The sequence below is a fragment of the Symphalangus syndactylus genome, chromosome 1 (genome assembly GCF_028878055.3).
Source record: "Symphalangus syndactylus isolate Jambi chromosome 1, NHGRI_mSymSyn1-v2.1_pri, whole genome shotgun sequence".
In the NCBI taxonomy this organism is placed as follows: Eukaryota; Metazoa; Chordata; class Mammalia; order Primates; family Hylobatidae; genus Symphalangus; species Symphalangus syndactylus.
Genome location: NC_072423.2, coordinates 60938281 through 60958752, shown reverse-complemented (window position 1 = coordinate 60958752; position 20472 = coordinate 60938281).

Sequence of the window (20472 nt, the reverse complement as noted above, 5' to 3'; positions counted from 1 at the left end):
GAGTAAGTGGATAGAGCATATTTTATTTAACGGTATGTTTAATATTTGGATATAAGGCCTGTGGGCCTCCATTTGTTCTCTTGCCCAGGCTTCACAAATATTAGGGGCACAAATATTGGTGTATGCGTGTGCACGCATGTGTGTGCCTACCTTTGGGGAAAGCTGTTGTGCTCTTCCATGCAAAAAGGTAAGATGTCTACCGCCAAGCCATGGGTTACTGATGACAGGTTGAGGACGGCAGTGATGAGGGGATGGCAGCTTATGCCTACACCATTTCATCCCATGGTAAACTTCAGCATTCCCAACATGCAACTCTGTGCGAGGTTTAGAGCTCTGTTTTTTCATTACAGCCTTAACTGCACGATTTCCTGGCCCATGTCTCACTGAAGTCTGATATACTGAGGTAGGTTCAGGCTCAGGCATACCGTAAGATGTGAGGATGTGAGGGTATGCATTCTACCTGGCTCCAGGAGCCCCACCTTGTCTGGTTCCATGGCTCATCAGTACACTCTCACACTGACCAGGCTGAGCAGGTGCACACATGAGTCTTCTCCTGTCTCCTCTGAAAAGCATCCCCTCATCAGTGAAAGCCCAGTGACTTCTCCCTGGGCATGAGTTACCCATATCTCTTACCTGAAACAATTTGCCAACTGGGTTAGTGGTTTTCATACATATTAGGCTGCGAATAGGAATCAATCAGAAGAACTTTTTAAACAATTTTCAGATCTTATCTTCAGGGATTTTGATTCAATAAGAGGTCAGAAGTAGAGCCAGGGAATTGTTTTGTCATTTCTTTTGCATTTGCTGGTGTGTGTGTGTGTGTGTGTGTGTGTGTGCATCATCTGTGTGTGCATGCATGCATGTGTGGATGTGTGTGATTAAGCTTTACCAAGTGAGCTGACACAGCCAGGATTGAGAATCTTGGATTTCAATTCTGTTTCTTCTTATATGTATATGCCTTATTTTCTTAAGTAGATCTTAAGCTGCTAGGGGCAGAACTTGTCTTTCACATGGTTTGTAACCCACTCAGCACCTGGCAGCATGCAATGTGTTTAGCACAGATGCCACAAAAGTACCTTGCATGGAACCTGGATATTCCAGGGCAGAAGCAGAAGAAATTGAGCATTACTACACTTGCATGCTATTCACAATGTCACCTGTGGTCACCGTCTCCTCTTCAGTTCTTTGCATCCCAGAGCTATGGTGCTGAAAACCCTCAGACCTGTGGACATCAGAACCTCCCACAACTTGCAGCACACTGGCAGCTTGAAACTCAACCTCTCCAACTGCTCTTTGTTTCGTTTGCTTGTTGAGCTGAGTTTAAATCCAAATTCAACTGTGAATCATTAAAAGGGGGATTTTTCTTAAAACCAATGATTTGTCTTTGGACAACTGGCAGCCCTGACCCCTGCTTGAGCCACATTAATTTCAGCAAGAGTTGTTAGGGACGGAGGCAAGCCAGCTGGGGCTGCCAGCTTTTAACTCCTGCTCAGGGAGCTTAAAGAGGTAGTCCAAGGTTCCTGTAGCCATGTCCTTCTTTAAAATCAATGAAAAAGAGCAAAAATGTAAAAACCTTATTGTAGGAAAAATACCATCTAGATCTCACTTTTTGCATGGGCAGCTTTGCTTTTTGCTGGGCGTGTGGGAGACAATGCCCCCACCTGAATCTGATACAGGGGAATGATTTGAGACATTTCACTTAGGTGAGAACCTTTTGTTAACCAGAAAATTGGTCCCTTTGCCTCCCTGTTTTTTTATATATATGTAAGTATGCTTTACTTCCTCTATTTTTTTCTTAAATGGTACTTATACATACACCTTATTGATGTTTTATTCATGTGGACAAACTGCTTCCATTATGTGAATGTACAATGGCTGGAAGTCAATGGGAATCAAACAGCTAGAGCTCTATGCAATGCTTTAAAAATTGCAGGACTGATAATAACAACTTATGAGGCTGCCAGTGTTGAGATAGAGTCGGTCAAACTTTGGACTTCCATGTACACTGTACATATTCATCTTCAAACTCTCAATGAAGACCCATCCCCTTCTGTTTCCATAAATAGGATGAATCTAAGGTCTGTGCAAGATAAAAGCATACAGTCCTCATTTTTCCTGCCCTGTAACATCAGAAAAGGCAAGTAGAATTGGCCATCTGTGCGCCGGGAGTGCCTGCTACATGCAAGGCGTTATGCTGGACATAGATCTGATAAGGCAAGACTCTCACCCTCAAGTAACCCTCTAGAGAAAAGGCACTCCTTTCATACACCCTGTGAGAGCTCAGGAGAGAAGATAATGGGTCCAGTTCACCAGGGCAGAAAATCCAGAGCTGCAACATGGACACTACATAATAACTTTCTCAAAAAACTCTTCTCAACTGTGTAGGAAGGAGAAACATGGAATGTCCACCTAAAAGTATAAGGCAAGTACACAAAGGGGATGGAAAAAACGACTGCAATTTGTAAGGAATAAAATGACAGAGTTTTAAAGCTCATGAGAGCAAATTAGGTTGTTTAATCAAGAGTTACCTGCACGTATTTATTTGATTGTGGTGTACTCAAATAAATTACAACCCTTTGTTAGAAAAACCGTAAGAGCTATTACACCTAATACCTCTGATATGTATCTTTAAATCTGCCCTGGTCAGCCACCCCTGACTCTGCCAGCCCAGTCACCTGGCCTCAGAGCTCATGTCTCTGCCTGACCCGCAATCCTCTACCAGACTCCTCTGTTTACAGGCACTCCCACCTACAGGCTCATGCAGGCCCAATGTCTTGCATTCCTTCATTCCCTCTGAAAACAAGCAAATAAACACGTATCGATTGAGTTAGTTACTTTCATGCAGCTGCATTGATTTTTCACTTGTTTAATTTTCTTTTTGTATGCTTATGTCTTTTTTATGTGTATCAAGTACCTGTACATCAAGCACTGGGTTGTTAGATCTTCAAGAGTAGAAACATGTTCCCTACTTTTTTTTACATCTTTCCCACAGTACTAAATGTTATTAGTTGGCTAAAGGAGAGACTAATTTAAGTCTAGAAAATAAGCCTACTAAGAGAATTAATTATAGAGGTGGGGACGAGTAACTGTACTTCAGCATGTGAAACCTGATTATGTGCAAATAAATGGAAACAACATATTTTTTTATTAACCTACACTGGGAGTGAAGGAAAGGAGATGAGGATCTCAGGCTGAAAACAAACAAACAACAACAACAACAACAAAAACAGCACCCTTAGAATTAAGCCTCTACTACTCTGATTTCAGCAAAAATTATTGCTCAAAGAGCTAAAATTTTAAATAGTAATCTCCAAAAACTAAGTGTTAGAGTTGTAAAGGTATCCTTTGCTAGGCTGCGGTTGCTGGTATCCAGGCCCTAAAGAGCCTTAACACCTCTGGCAGGTTGCTTATACATACCAGGCCATTTTAGCCCCCACCATGATGACTACTTAAAATGGAAGCAGTATATCCAGACCTCTAGCCAGAAATGAATACATGTAGCACTGATATGTGCACCTGCAAGCTGGTATGGAAGCCACTGTCATGCCTGAGTCTTCCTCTTCGAATCTCATTCTCCCTATCTGATCGCCTGTTCCTGGTTGATCATCCTTTTTCATCTACCACTCTGGATGCCTTCTCAGGCTGATTGTTGGATACAGTCCCCTCCAAACACAGAAGCAGTAGATAGAATGACGGATGGACAGATGGATGGACGGATGGATGAATGGATGGATGGACGGACGGGCAGGCAGGCAGAGAGATACATACATATGTAGGCAGGCAGACAAATAGACACATACATACATACATACGTAGAGATACATACATACATAGGTAGATAGATACATACATAGGTAGGTCAGATAGATAGATAGATAGATAGATAGATAGATAGATAGATAGATAGATACACATAGGTTGATCATAGGTAAATAGGTAGACAGGTAGGTAGGTAGATACATACATACATAGGTCACATAGATAGGTAGATAATAGATACATAGATAGGTAGGTAGGCAGGCAGGCAGGCAGGCAGGCAGGCAGGCAGGTAGGTAGACAGACGAATAAACAGAACACACACAGTTGAGTTCCTCATCAGTATAAAGTTTCTCTGAAGACCTCTTGTCCCTAGCAGCTGTTACAATTTGGCATTCCATTAGCTCCCATGGGTTCTTTCAAGGTATTTTTGTTCATCTACAGATGACTCCCACCCTTGACCTTCCTGAGCAAGGCACTTGACCCAACATTCAGCTACACAAGGCTGCTCATGTCAGCATCTTCCCAGTTTCCTGAGTTCACTTTCCAGCCATAAGATATTTATTAAAAGAATAGATAATATATCCCCAGGAAAAAGAGGTCTTTGGAGAAAACAACTTCCTGATGAAGTAACTTCTTTTGTTTGGTTTTAGCTTTCAAAAAAAAGGCATTGGAGGGGGAGAGGTGATCTAGTTAGATACTCAGGTAGTAGAAAATAAGGCAAATAAAAGAAATGGACCATGAGCTTTCCAAATCCAGAAACTTTTAGTGGGAGCCTGGGTCCAAGTAATAAAATTTTATATGAGCCTATCATTTTTGGCCCTTGTCTAACATAATATTTAACAGAATCTTCTCTTCCAAAGTCTAAAATGTCTTCTGGTATTATATTTTTCCCATTCTCTCCTTCCGGTCACCAGGATACTTTTTTATTTTCTAAAAGGGCCGTGGGCATTGGATCACAATTTTTCTCCTTATCACTTCCTTTGTCCATCCCTCCTTAATTCCAACCAAGCATATCTCCTCTCTACTCAGTCACCACACATATTGCCATACCCTGAACTTCATCATGACCAAGAATTCTATCACCTTCAAGATCTGCAGCTCTAACTTTCTTTCAATTCTTTCACTTCTTTCCTCCCTTTAGTGACTCTCTTCATAGCAACCTGGCTTATGTTCATATTTTTCTAGAGTAACCTCTCACAGATGAATTAAGGTCCTTCTTCCTAATGGCCAGTGCTCATCCTCCAAGATTTCTTTATAGCTGACATTGTGGAACAACCTGTTCTTAAAACTCTCTCCTCACGTAGTTTCCATCATCCAGTGAGTCCGTTTCCCTCCTGGCTTCTCCAGCTCAGACCTTTGCCCTGTTTGCTCTTGGCCTGCTTCCCCACTAAGTTCTCTCCACTGCCCTCTTCTCTTCGAACTCCTGTGCTATCCCATGGTGATCTCAAATCTGCATTTCTCAACTCCTTTCTTAATACCAAATATGCATTTTCAACTCTTTGTTGGTGAACCTCCACCTGAATAGCCATGGTGCCTTGTACATAAGTAGAGCTTATAATTACTAAGCATTAATTATGTAAAAGGCCCCATGGCAGATACAAATTTGAAAAGATAAATCTTTGTGAGCTGCAGAGGGAATGATTGTGTGAGATCCTGGTTAACCAGAGAGTGAAGTCCCATAGACCAGAGTTCACTGTTCGAGCCTTGAAAGGGCAAGCTCTAAAGTATGAATAAAAGAAAATGGGCGAAAATTGTGCCCCTAAATTTGGATTAGCTCTAAATTAGTTCTGGATACAACCCTGGAAGGTACTCAGATGGTCTGAAGGCACATATGAAATGCGTCCTCAAAAGAAAACTGAGATATACAGCAGGGGGTAGCAAACTATACTATAGCCCATAGGCCAAGCCCAACCTGCTGAATGTTTTTGTAAATAAATCTTATTGGAACATAGCCACACTCATCCATTTACATCTTGCCTATGGCTGCTTTTGGACTATAGGAGCAGAGTTATGACTGATGCCACATGGCTCACAAACTCTCAAATATTTACTCTCTGGCCCTTTAAGAAAATCTTTGCCAGCCCCTGCTGTACTGTATGGCAACCCCAACTTGCCTTATCTTCAATATGACCTGGAGTGTTTATTAAGAGAATGCATTTCTAACCCCCAGCTCAGATCTAAGAATTTGAAGGCACTACAGGTGATCCTTAGGATCAAGTCTGGGAAACCCTGACAGAGTTTTTAAATGCTTAATCCTTAGAATCTTACAGCTTTGGATTTACATCTCAGCTCCACCATTTCTAATTCTGTTACTTTGGGCAAGGTACTTAACCTCTGTGAGATTCCATTTTCTTATTATAAAATAGGGAAAACAAATATATCTTCTTCATAGAGCTGTTGGGAGGATTAAATGAGAAAATGCTTCATCAAAAGTGTCATACATGGTATCAGGATAGGGTTTTATCATCAACATCACCATTATTATTTTCTTCTCTTCTTCATCACTTAATATTATCACTCATATGATCACCTGCTTAAAACGTTTTTGGTGTAATTATGTTTGAAAATGGTGGCTTAGTTTACCTTCAGTTCATGAATTCTGAGTTCTACCTTCTCCTCCTTTTAGTTTAAAAATATTCAGCAAATAAATCTTTAAATGATTTATAACATCTTTCATTTAAAAAGTACAAAGTACTGTACAAACAAGTGAGTGGATGTGGGAGATGGAGAGGGTAAATTGACCTACCCCAAACCACACAGCAAATCCAGGAACAGATTATGCAATGCCTGACTTCCAACCCAATACCTGAACTCAAATACCAACACACCTTTCCGGACCAGTCTCGTTATCATTTATTTAACATCCTCTTGCAGATGGGATCCAACAAATCTATCAGCCAAAAACCTTTTACAGTCCCACAAATGCTCACAAGCCTTCCCCATCTTAACCAGTGTCAAAACGCTGCTGAGGTGAAGGAAGGGAGCACCACCTGCCCAGGAACCCCAGGCTTACTTTGATTGTGTCCCTCCCTTTCTCAGAACAGTTTGGTGGGCCCCAGTTGCTTTCCAATCACATTTAAATTTCTCATCGTGAGCTTTAAATTCCACCCATCCCTTGTATCTAATCGCCCTCATCTCTCACTTCATTCATTTCTATCTCATCTTGTGGTATTCACCGCCCCCAGCCCAGAAAACCTACCACAGCCCAGCTGAACAAATCCCAGGCATTCCTGCGGAATCTCAAAGTCCATTAAAAGAAGAAAAATGCCCTGAACAAGAGGGATAATGGCCTTAACCATACTGTCTTCTGGTCAGACCACACTTGGGAAATTATGTCCCATTCCAGGAAGGACATTCTAAGATGGGTTTGGAAAACAGGTGGCCATTCAGAGAAGAGGCTCCAATTTGGTGAGGGGATAAATAGTTCTGTGAACTTGCAACATGAAAGCATCTTTCAGATATTTGAATGACTCCAGTTGACCTAATATCAACACAATGCACTGATATTTCAGGGAAACAAATTACTGCTCCATTCAAGAGGAAAACTTCACTGCTACTTAACCTGTCTAAAAACGGCATATACTGTTTTGGGAAGTTTGTGATATAGGTGTAATCAAGTTTGCAAAGGATATTGTAGTGGCAATACCTATTTCCAACACACAATAGAATTAGGTGACTGTAAAATAGAACAAAGTAGTTAAGAGCAGCCAGGCACAGTGGCTCACGCCCGTAATCCCACCACTTTGGGAGGTTGAGGTGGGCGGATCACTTGAGCCCAGCAGTTCGAGACCAGCCTGGGCAACATGGCAAAACCCTGTCTCTACAAAAAAAAAAAAAATACAAAAATTAGCTGGGCATGATGGTGGGCACCTGTAGTCCTAGCTACTCAGGAGGCTGAGGTGGGAGGGTCACCTGAGCCCAGAAGGTCAAGGCTGCAATGAGCTGTGATTGTGCCACTGCACTCCAGCCTGGGTGACAGAGTGAGACCCTGTCTCAAAAAATAAAAATAAAAAATATTTTTAAAGTAGTTAAGAGCACAGTCTTTTGACCCTAAATTGCCTGGGCTTAAATTCTACTCTATCAAATACAAGTGTATTTGCCATTGAAAGTAAATGGCAAAAACCGCAATTACTTTTACACCAACCTAATACCAACCTCAGTGTTATAGTGAGGGATTAAATGAACAAATATATGTAAAGGACTTAGAACAGAAGTTGACATGTATAAGCATTACATGAATGTTTGTTTTTAGTATTTTACAATTTTTGTCATCTGGGGACTATAGGAACAACTATTACATGTCCTTTATCGGCATCAAAGCTCCTACATTTTTCTGCAGAACACAGAACAACAGCATGCAGTTAATTTCTGTTTTTTTGTTTGTTTTTTTACAAATACAGCATCCCCTTCTCCCCACTGAGGCCATGAAAAAGGAAGATTGGAGGGGACCCAACACAGGAGACTCCCAGAGCAGCCTGGGCTCCTAGCATGTACAAAGAGAGGGAAGGGAGAGTTCCTGACCCTTTTCTTCTCATGGCTTCCAGTTGCAAGTGACATTTCAGAGAAGCACCTTCTAGAAATACAAATCAGCAAAAACAAATCACAAAGGAAAGACATCAGATTTAGTTCCGAACCACACCCAGCACGTGAATGGCACCCAAAAGCTTTAAATACAACCATGATGAAAATCAAGATTGATCCTAGGACCAGCAGCTGAAAGAAATTAGACTGAACTTTAAAGAAATCAGATCATAGATAAAAAATAATTTCAATAAAATTATTAAACATTATTCACTAATACTGCTGTCAGTCACCCATATGTAGTCCACAGAGTTATCTTTCAGTTATTTGATTTCTGTTAGACCCAGGACACTATTAGCCTCGGTGAATCCTTGAATCAGTTTCAGAAGTTATAGGTTCTTTTCAGTTTACTCCAATCTAAGCTGTGTCTGGCGTGCCACATATAGTTTTAGGTACTTTAATGAAAAAAGCACACTTCCTTCAATACTGGGATCTTTCCTCCAATCCTCCAACAACCTTTCTACCCCTGTAAATAGCCAGGATTCTCCTTTCTGGCTTTGTCGAGCTAACATTGTTTTTGCCTGTGGTGTAATGCTTTCTGCCTCTTTTGTTTATATTTATTTGTGTTTGTCCCGTCTCCTTCATTACACTTTAAGCCTCTACCTATAAGCATTGACTTCTTTTGTAACTCACCCCAGTACACAAGATATACATGACTGACTGACTGCCATATTAATGAATAATGTTTGATAATTTTATTGAAATTCCTTTTACCCATGGTCTGATTTCTTTAGGGTTTAGCCTAATTTCTTTCAGCTCCTGGCCTGCAGACCCATGTTGATTTGCATTATGGCTGTATTAATGCTTTTGAATGCTATCCATGTGCTAGGTGCTATTTAGAACTAAATAAAATGCCTTGCCCTAGTGATTTGTTTTCTTTCAACTTGGCAGATTTGTGACCCCTGTGTTTCTAGAAGCTGAAATTGTCAAGACTCTTTTAATGCACCTCTTTGTTCGGGCAATAGCACGCCTGGTGGCTTTGAGAATAGCTGTCGTTTTGAGAATAGCATTTGTAGACACAACTGCTGCTGAAAAGGGAAACTCTATACATGGACTATTTCACTGGGAACAAGACAGCAAAAAGAGCTACTATTGTTCTCCACTAAAAGAAATAAACGAAGCCTAGTGTATTAATTTGATCCTGAACATGATGCAGCATTTTGCTGTAAATCTGGACACGATTGTATCTATATTGTCCACATTAGTGCAGTTCTGATCCCAATCAGTGTTTGTGATCACCCCCCAAGGCACCCAGTATAGAAAAGATCTGGCCCCTGCTTCAATGACCTTCCAATATGGCTTTGAGTAAACAGCGCTAGCCACGGTGTGAAACTCCTCGGGTCCTTGTTACACTCCCGAGTACCATAAGCTCAGGCAGTCTCGGTACTGTAAAAACCACAGACAGCTACAATCCCAAAGAACCACAGGCTTAGGATATTTCTTTGATTCTTGGATTTCTGCCACTACAGTTTAGCAAGAGTTGGAGACCGAGAGAGCACATTTGTCCCTCTCCTGTCGGTGAAATACTGCTCCTCAGTGCATTTGTTCATGGCTATGTTCTACCCACTGAGGGATCGAGCATTAGGCATTTGCCACTTGTGCGACACTGAATCTTCTGGCTCCACAGAATGTGCAAAATCCCTCCTCATATGACACATTAAAAATTGAAATTCAGCTGCCTGTCTCTCTTTCTAGAACATGTGTGTGTCTAATATACACTTCTTGAGTAGTCCATTCTAAAAACTGACTATGGGCTAGGGAAAAATGCATGCCTTACCCTTAAAAATAGAATGTATTATACGTTAGAAACTCAAGCTCACCCTATGATCAAGCCACTTGCCCTTCTCCCGGAGAAAACATCCTGGTCAAAGAATATCACTCCAGATTCCAAGATAACTAAAAAGTTATCACTTAAAAAATCAAATGTAGACATTTTCAAAGAAGCAGCAGCAGCAGCAACAAAGTGTTCTCAAGGAAGCGATATTTTAAGAACAGATACATTTTAAAAAGATAAATTCCAAAAACAAGGTTTGTAAGTCTCCTAAAAATTCATTCCAAAGGAAATAAGAAGAAAAGGGGGAAAATTTATCACTAAAAAGAAAAAAAAAGGAAACTGAAAAACAAAATGGAAATGAAGGAAGGGAACAGATAAACCAGGAAATCTACCAAGGATAAAAATTCAGAAAATGTTTACATCTTTGCAAATTTGATAAGCAAAAATGTCTTGCATTATTTTAATTTGTATTTATTTGCCAGTGAAATCAAACATTTTCCCATATATTTTCTAAACCATCTATTTTGTCTATTGCAAATTGTTCATTATTAACTGTTAATTGTAAATTATTAATGATTAATGCACACCTATCTATTTCTTATCAATTTCTCTGAGCTCTATATACAGTAAAGATTGTTATATGTACTGTGCCTGGGAAATCTCCACTAATGGCACAGTTATAAGCCAAATACATATATAATTATATATGCATAGGGTTATTTATTTATAAATCTATATATAGTAACTTGGTTCTGATCTATTTTGCATACTCATCATAAATTAAGAATAAATGTTCTGGAAGCTAGGATTTCAGAGAGGTCAACCACATAAGGTTGTAGGAATACATAGAAAATGTGTACCTGGCAGCAAGTTGGAGCAGAAGTCAGCATGTGGGGATTAATAAATATCCTCAGTACACTGAAAAATTGTGGGACAACAAAATAGTTAGAGCAAGTGCAGTATCGATAAAAGCCACCAGCAACTTGGACATGGGAGTGATTCTCAATGTTCAAACATAGCAAAAGAGTCTGAGAACCACAGTGACTGACAACTTCATCCTGGATTTTCATTTAACATAAAAGTAAACATTGAAGACAGGAGCCCTTCAATATCCTTATCATAGGCAGTGCTGAGTCACATTCTTAAATCCTATTTCATTCATTCTGTTATTTATTTTACTCTGCTGTGGTTCACACTCTGGGCTAGGTTCTGGATATGTATTGATTCAGAAGATAGGCAAAGTCTCTGTCCTGGTGGAGCTTACCATCTAGTGCCAGTGAGACCTGCAATAAACAATAATCAATGCATAATACAAATGGTGATAAGTGATAGCAGAGTAGTGATAAAAATAACACAACCACACACATACACACACGTGTACATGTAACAGCAAAAGATCTGAAAAATAAGATAAGTGTGGAATGGCTAAGGAAGGAACACTTTTTTACCTAGAGGAGAAGTAGATAAGAACTGAGAGTTCTCCTGCAGAATTCAGAGTTATATTTTTCCATTGAAGACATCGAAGATAAAATGAGAGAAAAACAGTAGTGTAAGAAATATATCAGTTATATATTTTGTAAAAAAAAGAAAACAGTACCTTCGAAAACGAGGAAGGTTAAATTATCTCTCCTCTGATGGTATTTTAGAGGGGAGATTCTTTTTTATGTGAGATCACTTCCCCAAATGTTAAGAGAAGGATGATTTTAAAATGTCTGCCAGCTCAGGGTCAGCTTTTCCTTCTTTTCCTCTGTTCCTTTGAGGAGCTCCTTTTTCCCTTAACAGGAATAAACTTGTTCCAGCATCACGTGGTGAGGGGGCTTTTATTCTGACCTCTCCCAGCCTCAGAATCTTGATTCCGATTTCCCCTGCTTGTATTCTAATCAAATATCTTGCTTTACTAATTTCTCAAAAATTCTTGTAACTTGGAATTCTAAAAAGACAACCAATGATTAACCGAAAAATAATAAAGCCACACTGTGGAATAAACAATAGCTGAAGCATATATGTTTATTTATCACCTAATTCTTATCTTACATATGTATATTATTAGATCTGGCTGTGTCGATATAGAATTTGGGGACTTCCATACCTCACCACGGTATTCAGAGATAATACATGGAGACATCCCTAGGAGGTATATTTGTGTGCAGTAGCAGAGACATGGAAGGAGAAAAGGGCCACACATGCTAGTCCCACTTTAAAGATGAGAACACTGAAGTTATAAGATGGCTCAGCTGAATATTCTGAGGCTGTTCAAAGGGAGGAACAGATTTCAGATGTAATTCTCAGAGCTCCAGCCTCTAAACAAAGTCAGTGAACAAATACCCATTTCCAGTTGGCATGGAGAGTCTCCAGGGTTAGAAATCTGCTTTAAAAAATCGAAAGCAAAAATCCTTTGAAACTATAGTTACAGCACACTAATTAATGTCTTCCAATGTCCCTCCATTTCAGCCACCCCGAGAGCCTGAGATTGTTAGTGCCACTTAGCTTTGCTTGGCAATACTCACCCCTACGAATGGGAACCCTGGCGGTCTTTCTGACAAGCCAAGCCATAGACGTGTGTCTGCTGACATGAAAAGGACCTTTCTGCGAAATGTGTTGAATGCTTAGTGTTTTATTAAATGGTCCTGAACATTCTTTCTCTGTCCGTCTCTTCTTTCCCAGTCACATCCTTTTTTTTTTTAAGTCAAGGCCACCTTGCAGAGCTGCTCCCAGTCACAGATTTTATAATTTTAATGAGTTCTCTACTGTAATTTAAAAGATAACTCACTCCTATTTCTAGCATTTACTGTATTTTCTTTTTCCTGAAAGCAATATACGTGTGTAATTAATAAACAATTTGGTATGTTGAGGAACCCAGGAACTTGGCAAATGTTCTGGGGATATGAAATCTCAAGAAAAGCAGCACATTACAAGGAATAGTAAGTAATTACTTATGTAAGCTTTCTTTTTAAATTCTAAGAACATTAACTACTAATTACCTACTAATTACCAGTACTTCAGCAGGTGTTTGCACTTAACTGTAGGCTAAACCCCCTGTGAAAAACAAACCCCTCACAGCCTCTCTCAAAATCAAAGCTGAATCCCACCGGACCTTGCCACGCACCATGGTTATGGCCAAACCCATCACAAGCCAATGTCTTCACCACATGGCTGCTTAAGGTGAAAAAGTAAATGTGTGTTTTCCTTTCTCTTTTTCCCCCAAACACTGTCATTATCAAGGAGTGAGGACTGGCTTGAACGGCAGCTTAAAGGTATCTGGGGTTACAGTCAAACTATGATGAAGAGGCCGTCATCAGAAATGCATTTGTCTCACTTCCATGGGCTTCAGCAACACTCTTTGTCTGACGGGGCTGGAGCACTGTCTACTCACCTCCTCACACTTCCCTCCCTGGAATTTGCAATGAGCATGTGATTATTTCACTGCTTTCCATTCTCCTTATCGAGCTATGAAAATGATCTTTAAGATCCCCTCCAGCTGGGAAATAGTGTCATCCCCCGATCCTCCGCTTTTCAAACTTTCAGGAACTAAAGCTCTGTAATATTCACTAAAGATCCAAGATTGCTCCACATTTCATAGGTCTCCTACCTGGAGAATGTCCTTTCTCACAGCCATAAACAGGTCACTGTGTATCTCACAAGGGCTAATAGCTTCTCCTTCGAGACACGACAGTCATGCTCACATTGCCCCATGCTGACACCAAGAAGCAATGCCTGATAGCACAATCTCACCTAAAATTTACCGTAGTATTCAGTTCTGCCCAGGACTGCGCTCTACTGCACTCCATGTCTCTCATTTTAGTCCCTCTGTTAGTTTCCTGGGGCTGCCATAACAAATTTCCATAAGGATGCCGACTTAAAACAACAAAAATTTATCTTCTTGCAGTTCTGGAAGCCGGAAGTATTAAATCAAGGTGTTGGCCAGGCTGCATTCCCTCCATTGGCTATCAGACAGATTCCAGTCCTTTCCACTCCCAGCTTTGAGTGGCTCCAAGTGTTCCTTGGCTTGTGGTCACATCACTCCAATCTCTGCTTCCATAGTCACATTACCTCTCCTCTTCTGTCTGTCAAATCTCCCCTGTGTGTCTCTTAAGACACTTGCCATTAGATTTAGGGTCCACCCAGACAATCCAGGGTTATCTCATCTGAAGATCCTTAATTACATCTGCAAAGATGCTTTTCCAAATGTGATCACTTTTACAGGTTTTGGGGATTCAGAGGTGGGCTATTTATTACAGTGCCACCATTAAATCCACTGTAGTCCTGTAAATGTTCTCTCATCTACTAATTTATTTATTCAACAAATGTTATTGAGCCCTAGAATATTTCAGGCATTATTTTAGGTGGATTTGAATTCATAAGACAAAGTTCCCACCTTTATAGAATGTATCATTCACACACACACACACACACACACACACACACCTATTTATTTTGTCCATCTATTTTAGTTATATGCATTTCCTTAGAATCTGTGATATACCATTGATATTCAAAACACACATAACTCTTAGAAAACTTGTTCAATCACATCTTGTGTGCAGGGTGAGGAAATAAGGAATATGCCTGAAAAGTTCTTTTCAAGTTTTCAGAAGAACGAGAGAAAAAGGCATAAATGTGCAAATTTTACAAATTCATTTTACAATGTAATTGAAATGCCATAAAATTGAGGAATTCCAGGTTGATGAAGAAATGGACATTAGTGCAACGAAGAACAGCTCCGTCTCTGTCAGCCAGTCATTTTTCATATGTCAGAGACTGTCACTTTCATTGCGTTTCAACTAATTACCTCAGTTTATTAAAACTGAATATGAATTCACATATTTGACGTTCCCAGCCTTCATGTGTTCCTGCTTATCAAGAGCTATCACCTAATGATATATCCCACCTCTCTGGGGTTTCTCAGGTGAGGAAATGAAGGGGCCAACACAGATGGGTATCAAGAGAAATGGGACAGCCATCATCAATGGTGATTGTCTGCTGGCAGTGCAGTTGTGTACAACCACTGCCTGAGCTGAGTCAGAGCTGAGGCACACCAAGCCCTGCAGCCCTTAGTGAGGATCTGGGCACAGCAATGGCCAGGAAGAGGTGGGGAGGCAGATAGGCCGGGAACAAATGAAAACCACGCCTCTGATGGAGAGCTACTTTCCGATCACAGGTAATAACCAGAGATAATCAAAGGAAGGGACCATAAATAAATTATGCATTGCAGGTCTGAAGACTATCTCAACTTCAAATGATACACTTAAGTTTTAAAAGTTTCTTGCATCTGGTGGGGAAGGGGGCTGTTTCTTGATGGTGATGGTGTTTTGTGTAGTGTGTTGGGAGAGAGTGGTTGGAGGTTGTTCTTTGTTTTTAACATGGGGCCATCTTGGAGTGCTCTCACGGGTAAGATGGGCAGAATTGCTTTACATGAAACCTGTCAGCTTCCTATGAAAACGCAAATGATATCATTCCACAGCGGTGTCTATGTGATTACAAGTTTTAAAAGAGCCATCGTCAGAAAAGTGGATTCCAGAAACAAGTAATTAGCACTTTGATCTGCAACACAAATGTGGTAGCTGTTTGAATTTCATTTGGATTGTATGAGGAGGAGCAGAGGTGACCACTTCTCACTTTTCAAAAGGAATATCTAGACTTTTCAACCGCAGACCTTCTGACGATGTACTCATTTCTTGGCCAGACAGATGCAGTGGTATGTGGGTGATCAGAAATTCTCAGTAACGTTTCTGTAAATTGCCAGAGGTAGTCAATACTCGTGGAAAAAACACAAACAAAAAACAATACCTTGGGAAGTTCTGTCAATATGGGGAGCTGTGGCAAAGAACCAAACCCCCGGTCACAGAGGAAAATGCCACTTACCCTTAGCTGTAGTGACAAATACAAGAACGTAAGACTCAGGAAAGGGAAGGGGGGTTGTTTTTTCCTTGGTTTCAGATTCAGATTGTTTGTTAAGAAAGGCAGTTACTGCATGTTTTTCCATGGTTAATCATGCTAATCCTGCTCCAATCAGAATGTGTCTACATTTCAGAGCTTCAGGGGAAACGCTCACCAAGCCCCGGGTGCAGCCTGTCCTCTGATCAGAAGTGTGGGTGGCTAAGTGTTTCTCCAGAGCCCGAAAGTGCCTTTCTGGAACTTCTCCAGAGCCCCAGAGTGCCTTCCTGGACCTATTCATTCTGACACAAGGCTCTGTTTGTCCTAAGCACTGTGTTCTTAACAAAATAAACCGATGTTTTAAAAATCAGGATATTCGCCCACAATAATCTGGATTTTCAGCATCTCATGGAAAACCTGAAGCTCTAGCCCCACTGAGCCAAAATTCCCATAGAATCACAATCAGTGATGCTAAGTGACAGCCCCCTTAATAAACAGGATGAGCACACTTAGCTGCTGCAGCTCTCACCTCCACATCTCTCTTATAAATGTTCCCTGTCTGGCCCGATGGACTTTGAAAGACATGAAGTCTGCATAGAGTGAGTGGCCTTCAAAGATCTCACAAAGTCCGTCTCCACAGACTTCTTTTAGGATGCACCTCACCTCTGCTCTCCTTCCCAAATGCACTTACCTTCTGCTTGGCCGTGCCCAAAGCACCACAAGCTCTCCCTCCTCCGAGTACCCAGAAAACCTCCAGCCTACACCAACGCTGTTAGAAATTGACTCACCCACACTCCGTGTTTTCCAAGTAATATTTCACTTGGAATCCCAGTATACTGAACAGATCAAAGGAGAGCCACTCTGCTTATATCTGGGAGGCCAGAATCCTGCCCTCACTACAACTGCCTTAACCACTACACACACCCCCTCAGAAGCACCTTGGTGGAACCCCCAAGATTCCCCCAAGACACTGGTTTATGTCTTTCATCAGTATCTTCTACAAGGTGTTCCATAATATTTGTTATCTTTCACATACTCTGTTCTTAAAAGTAGATTATTCTTAAAGGACCACACCTAAGCTTATATTCCACAATGCATTTTCGCACATAAATATTTGACATTAGTATTTGTTCATTTATCCTCTGCCATGTTTTGGGATAGTCATGACTCCTGAGTAAGCAAAACTGGACATTCTTCTCCCAACAGAACCTACTGCTAAATATCAGTGCCTGAAGATGACACTAAGATAGTTTCCCAAGCAGGAAGGGCACACAACACCTCATCTGCTTACTTACAGGGTGGGTTCTGGATCCGTCTGTCACACTGAAGTCCAGCACTTCCAGGCAGCACAAAAAGAATGACAGTGGGAATTGGAAAAATAAATACACTATTGTGCTGGTAGTGTTGTTTCCTGATCTAGTTGTTGCTTATATGGCTTGTTTGATTTGTGAAAATTCATTGAGCTCCATGAAGAATGTGTATAATTTTCTGCATATATGTTTTATTTAATAAAAAGTTAAAAAGACAACAAAGAAGAAGCAATTGACTAGAAGTCTTTATTCAGTGTTTCCTGGATTGAGACACATCAGGGCAAGCACTGGGTTTTGTTTTTTTTTCAACTTTTATAACTTAGATTCAGGGGGACGTGTGCAGGTTTGCTACATTAGTGTATTGCATGATGCTGAGATTTGGGGCACTATTGATCCTGTCACCCAAGTAGTGAGCATAATTCCAATAGGTAGTTTTCTAACTCTTTCCCTCTCCCTTGCTCCCACGTCTGGCAGTCCCCAATATCTATTGTTCAGGGATTGGGTTTATTCACATGTGTATCACTGTTGTCTATCTCAGGGTCTGGTACCTAGTAAGGGGGCAGCATGTTCTTACTGAGTAAATGAACCTGGCCTTGGCCCAGCTCAGTAATAGTGAGAATTAGATGCCTCCTTCTCCATATCTCTTTATAACCCAAGCATCCACTAAACCGGTTACCAGTAGCTCGTTCTCCCAACCCTGGTCTCCCTTCTGAGGAACAGATAGACATGATAGAGCTCCAGCTTTCACCCATGCTTTCATGGAGCTTTGTCCTGACACTGACAAGCCTGCACCAGACACTCACTGGGATTCAAGAACACAGAGATGTACACAACTGTTCAATGGAGGAATCAGTTATAGGCATAAGTTGTTAGAGCCATAGGGTGTCTGTACTGTCATAGCACCTATGAACAAAGCACTATGGGAACAGCTCTTAAATCCATCTAGAGAGGTCTGGGAAGTTTTCCCAGAAGACGACATGTAACTTGGAGAGGGGGGGTGGTGGTGGTTCACCAAGTGATGATTCAGCAGTTTCTGCTTACCATTGCTTATGTGGTAAATGGTTTTCCACCCTCAAAAATGCTTCCTTCTTACTCTTCTAGAGAAAAAGAAAAATTATCTGGCTCTTCTCCAAATCTAGCTCAGAATTACACCATAATCATTTGGGAATATTCCAGCCATTCTTAATCCCCAACCCCTGATCAGTGAGCACATATGACAAAATTATTTTATACTTCATCATTCGTGAGGAAGCATAATTTCAAACAGATCAATATTCCACCACTTTATCAATATACACATAAATGAAAGGTGTATGATACAACAGAATGATGGCCTCTCAAAGATATGCACAGCCTAATACCCCAAACCTGTGAACAGGCTGATGTTACATGGCGTGAAATGAAGTTTGCAGATGGGATTAAGGCTAATATCTTAAGATACGGAAATAGTCCTGGATTATCTGGGTGGATCCAATTTAATCACACAAGTCTTTAAAAGTGGAAGAGGAAAGTAGGAAATTCTGAGAGATACGGTGAAAGGAAGGGCAGGAGAGGTTCAAAGTGAGAGACTTATTTCAACCCATCATGTCTGGTCTTGAAGATGGAAGAAAGGCCATAAGCAGAGGAATATAGCCAATTTCTAGACACCTGGAATGGCCCTCCACTGACAGCCAGCAAGAAAAGAGGGACTGCAGTCCTACAACCACAAGGAACCAAATACTGTCAACAATCTGAAGGAGAAAGAGAACAGATTTCCTTGCTCCAGCAAGAAATGCAGCCTTGCAGATGCCTTCATTTTAGCCACACTGAAGACTTGTACCAGACTTCTGAACTACAGAACTGTCAGGTAATAAATGTGTGTTATGTGAAACCACTAAATTGGTGGTAATTTGTTACAGAAGCAATAGAAAATGAATATAAAAGGGAAGTCTCCAAGTTGCCGCAACATTAGGTTGTCATAGAAGGAGCTCTCTGGTTGATTCCTGCTGGCTCTGCTAGTGGCCTCAGTGTAACCTTGGCAAGTCCCTTTCCCACTCTGAGCTTCAGTTTCTGCAGCTGTGAACAGAACAATAGCACCAACCTGTAGTTGTTACATGATTAAACTACATCAGGCATGTGAAAGCCCTTAGCAAGATGCTGGGGATATGGTGGGGGCTCAACAAATGTTTAGAAGGAAAATAAAACTACTAAAGCCTTTTGCTGATTAAAACATCTCCAACTGGCCAGGCATGGCAGCTCACACCTGTATTCCCAGCACTTTGGGAGGCCAAGACATGTGGATCACCTGAGGTCAGGAGTTCGAGACCAGCCTGGCCAACATGGTAAAACCCTCTCTTTACTAAAAGTACAAAAATTAGCCAGGCATGGTGGCGGGTGCCTGTAATCCCAGCTACTCAGGAGACTGAGGCAGAGAATTGCTTGAATCTGGGAGGCAGAGGATGCAGTCAGCCGAGATCACGCCACTGCACTCCAGCCTAGGCAGCAAGAACGAGACTCCATCACACACACACACACACACACACACACACACACACACACAATTATCCAACTGACCTATGACATTGCTCACATCTATTTCTGGAAAGCTTTCATCAACATGGTCTTATGTGAGGAGATTTTCTTTTCTGTCAATAGTTGTCTTTACCTAGTGCAGCAGGGGAAGGTCAGTAACTTTGCCTTACAGAAGGGTAGAGGGCATGTGAGTATTAGTAAGGCCTTACATTTTTTGAAATTCAGACCTGGCAATAGTTCTGAGGGGGCTTCTGGCACAATGCTGTTAGATCAGAGCCTGAGCCTCTCATTGTATACTCTCCTCTCACATTTTCAAGGATTTCACTGCAAATGTGTCTACTCTCCCTTTCCTGAGCCATCGTGCCTTCCTTCCTATTAAATCACTTGTATCAGCAAACAATCTTTGCAAGAATCTCCACCTTTTAAAAACTGTCCCTTGACTCACTCCATTTTGTTCTCCCTTCATTGCAAAACATCTTGAATGAGCCCCAGTTTCCACTTCCTCACCTCCCATTTGTTTCTTTATCCCTAATGGAGCTGATGTCTGTTTTCACTTCTTCTCCTGCCAAGAGATAGCAGAGGCACTGTTCTGCCTTCTGCTTCTGCCACTCAGCAGCATGGGACATGGGACACGGGACATGTTGACCCTGCCTTTCTTGAATC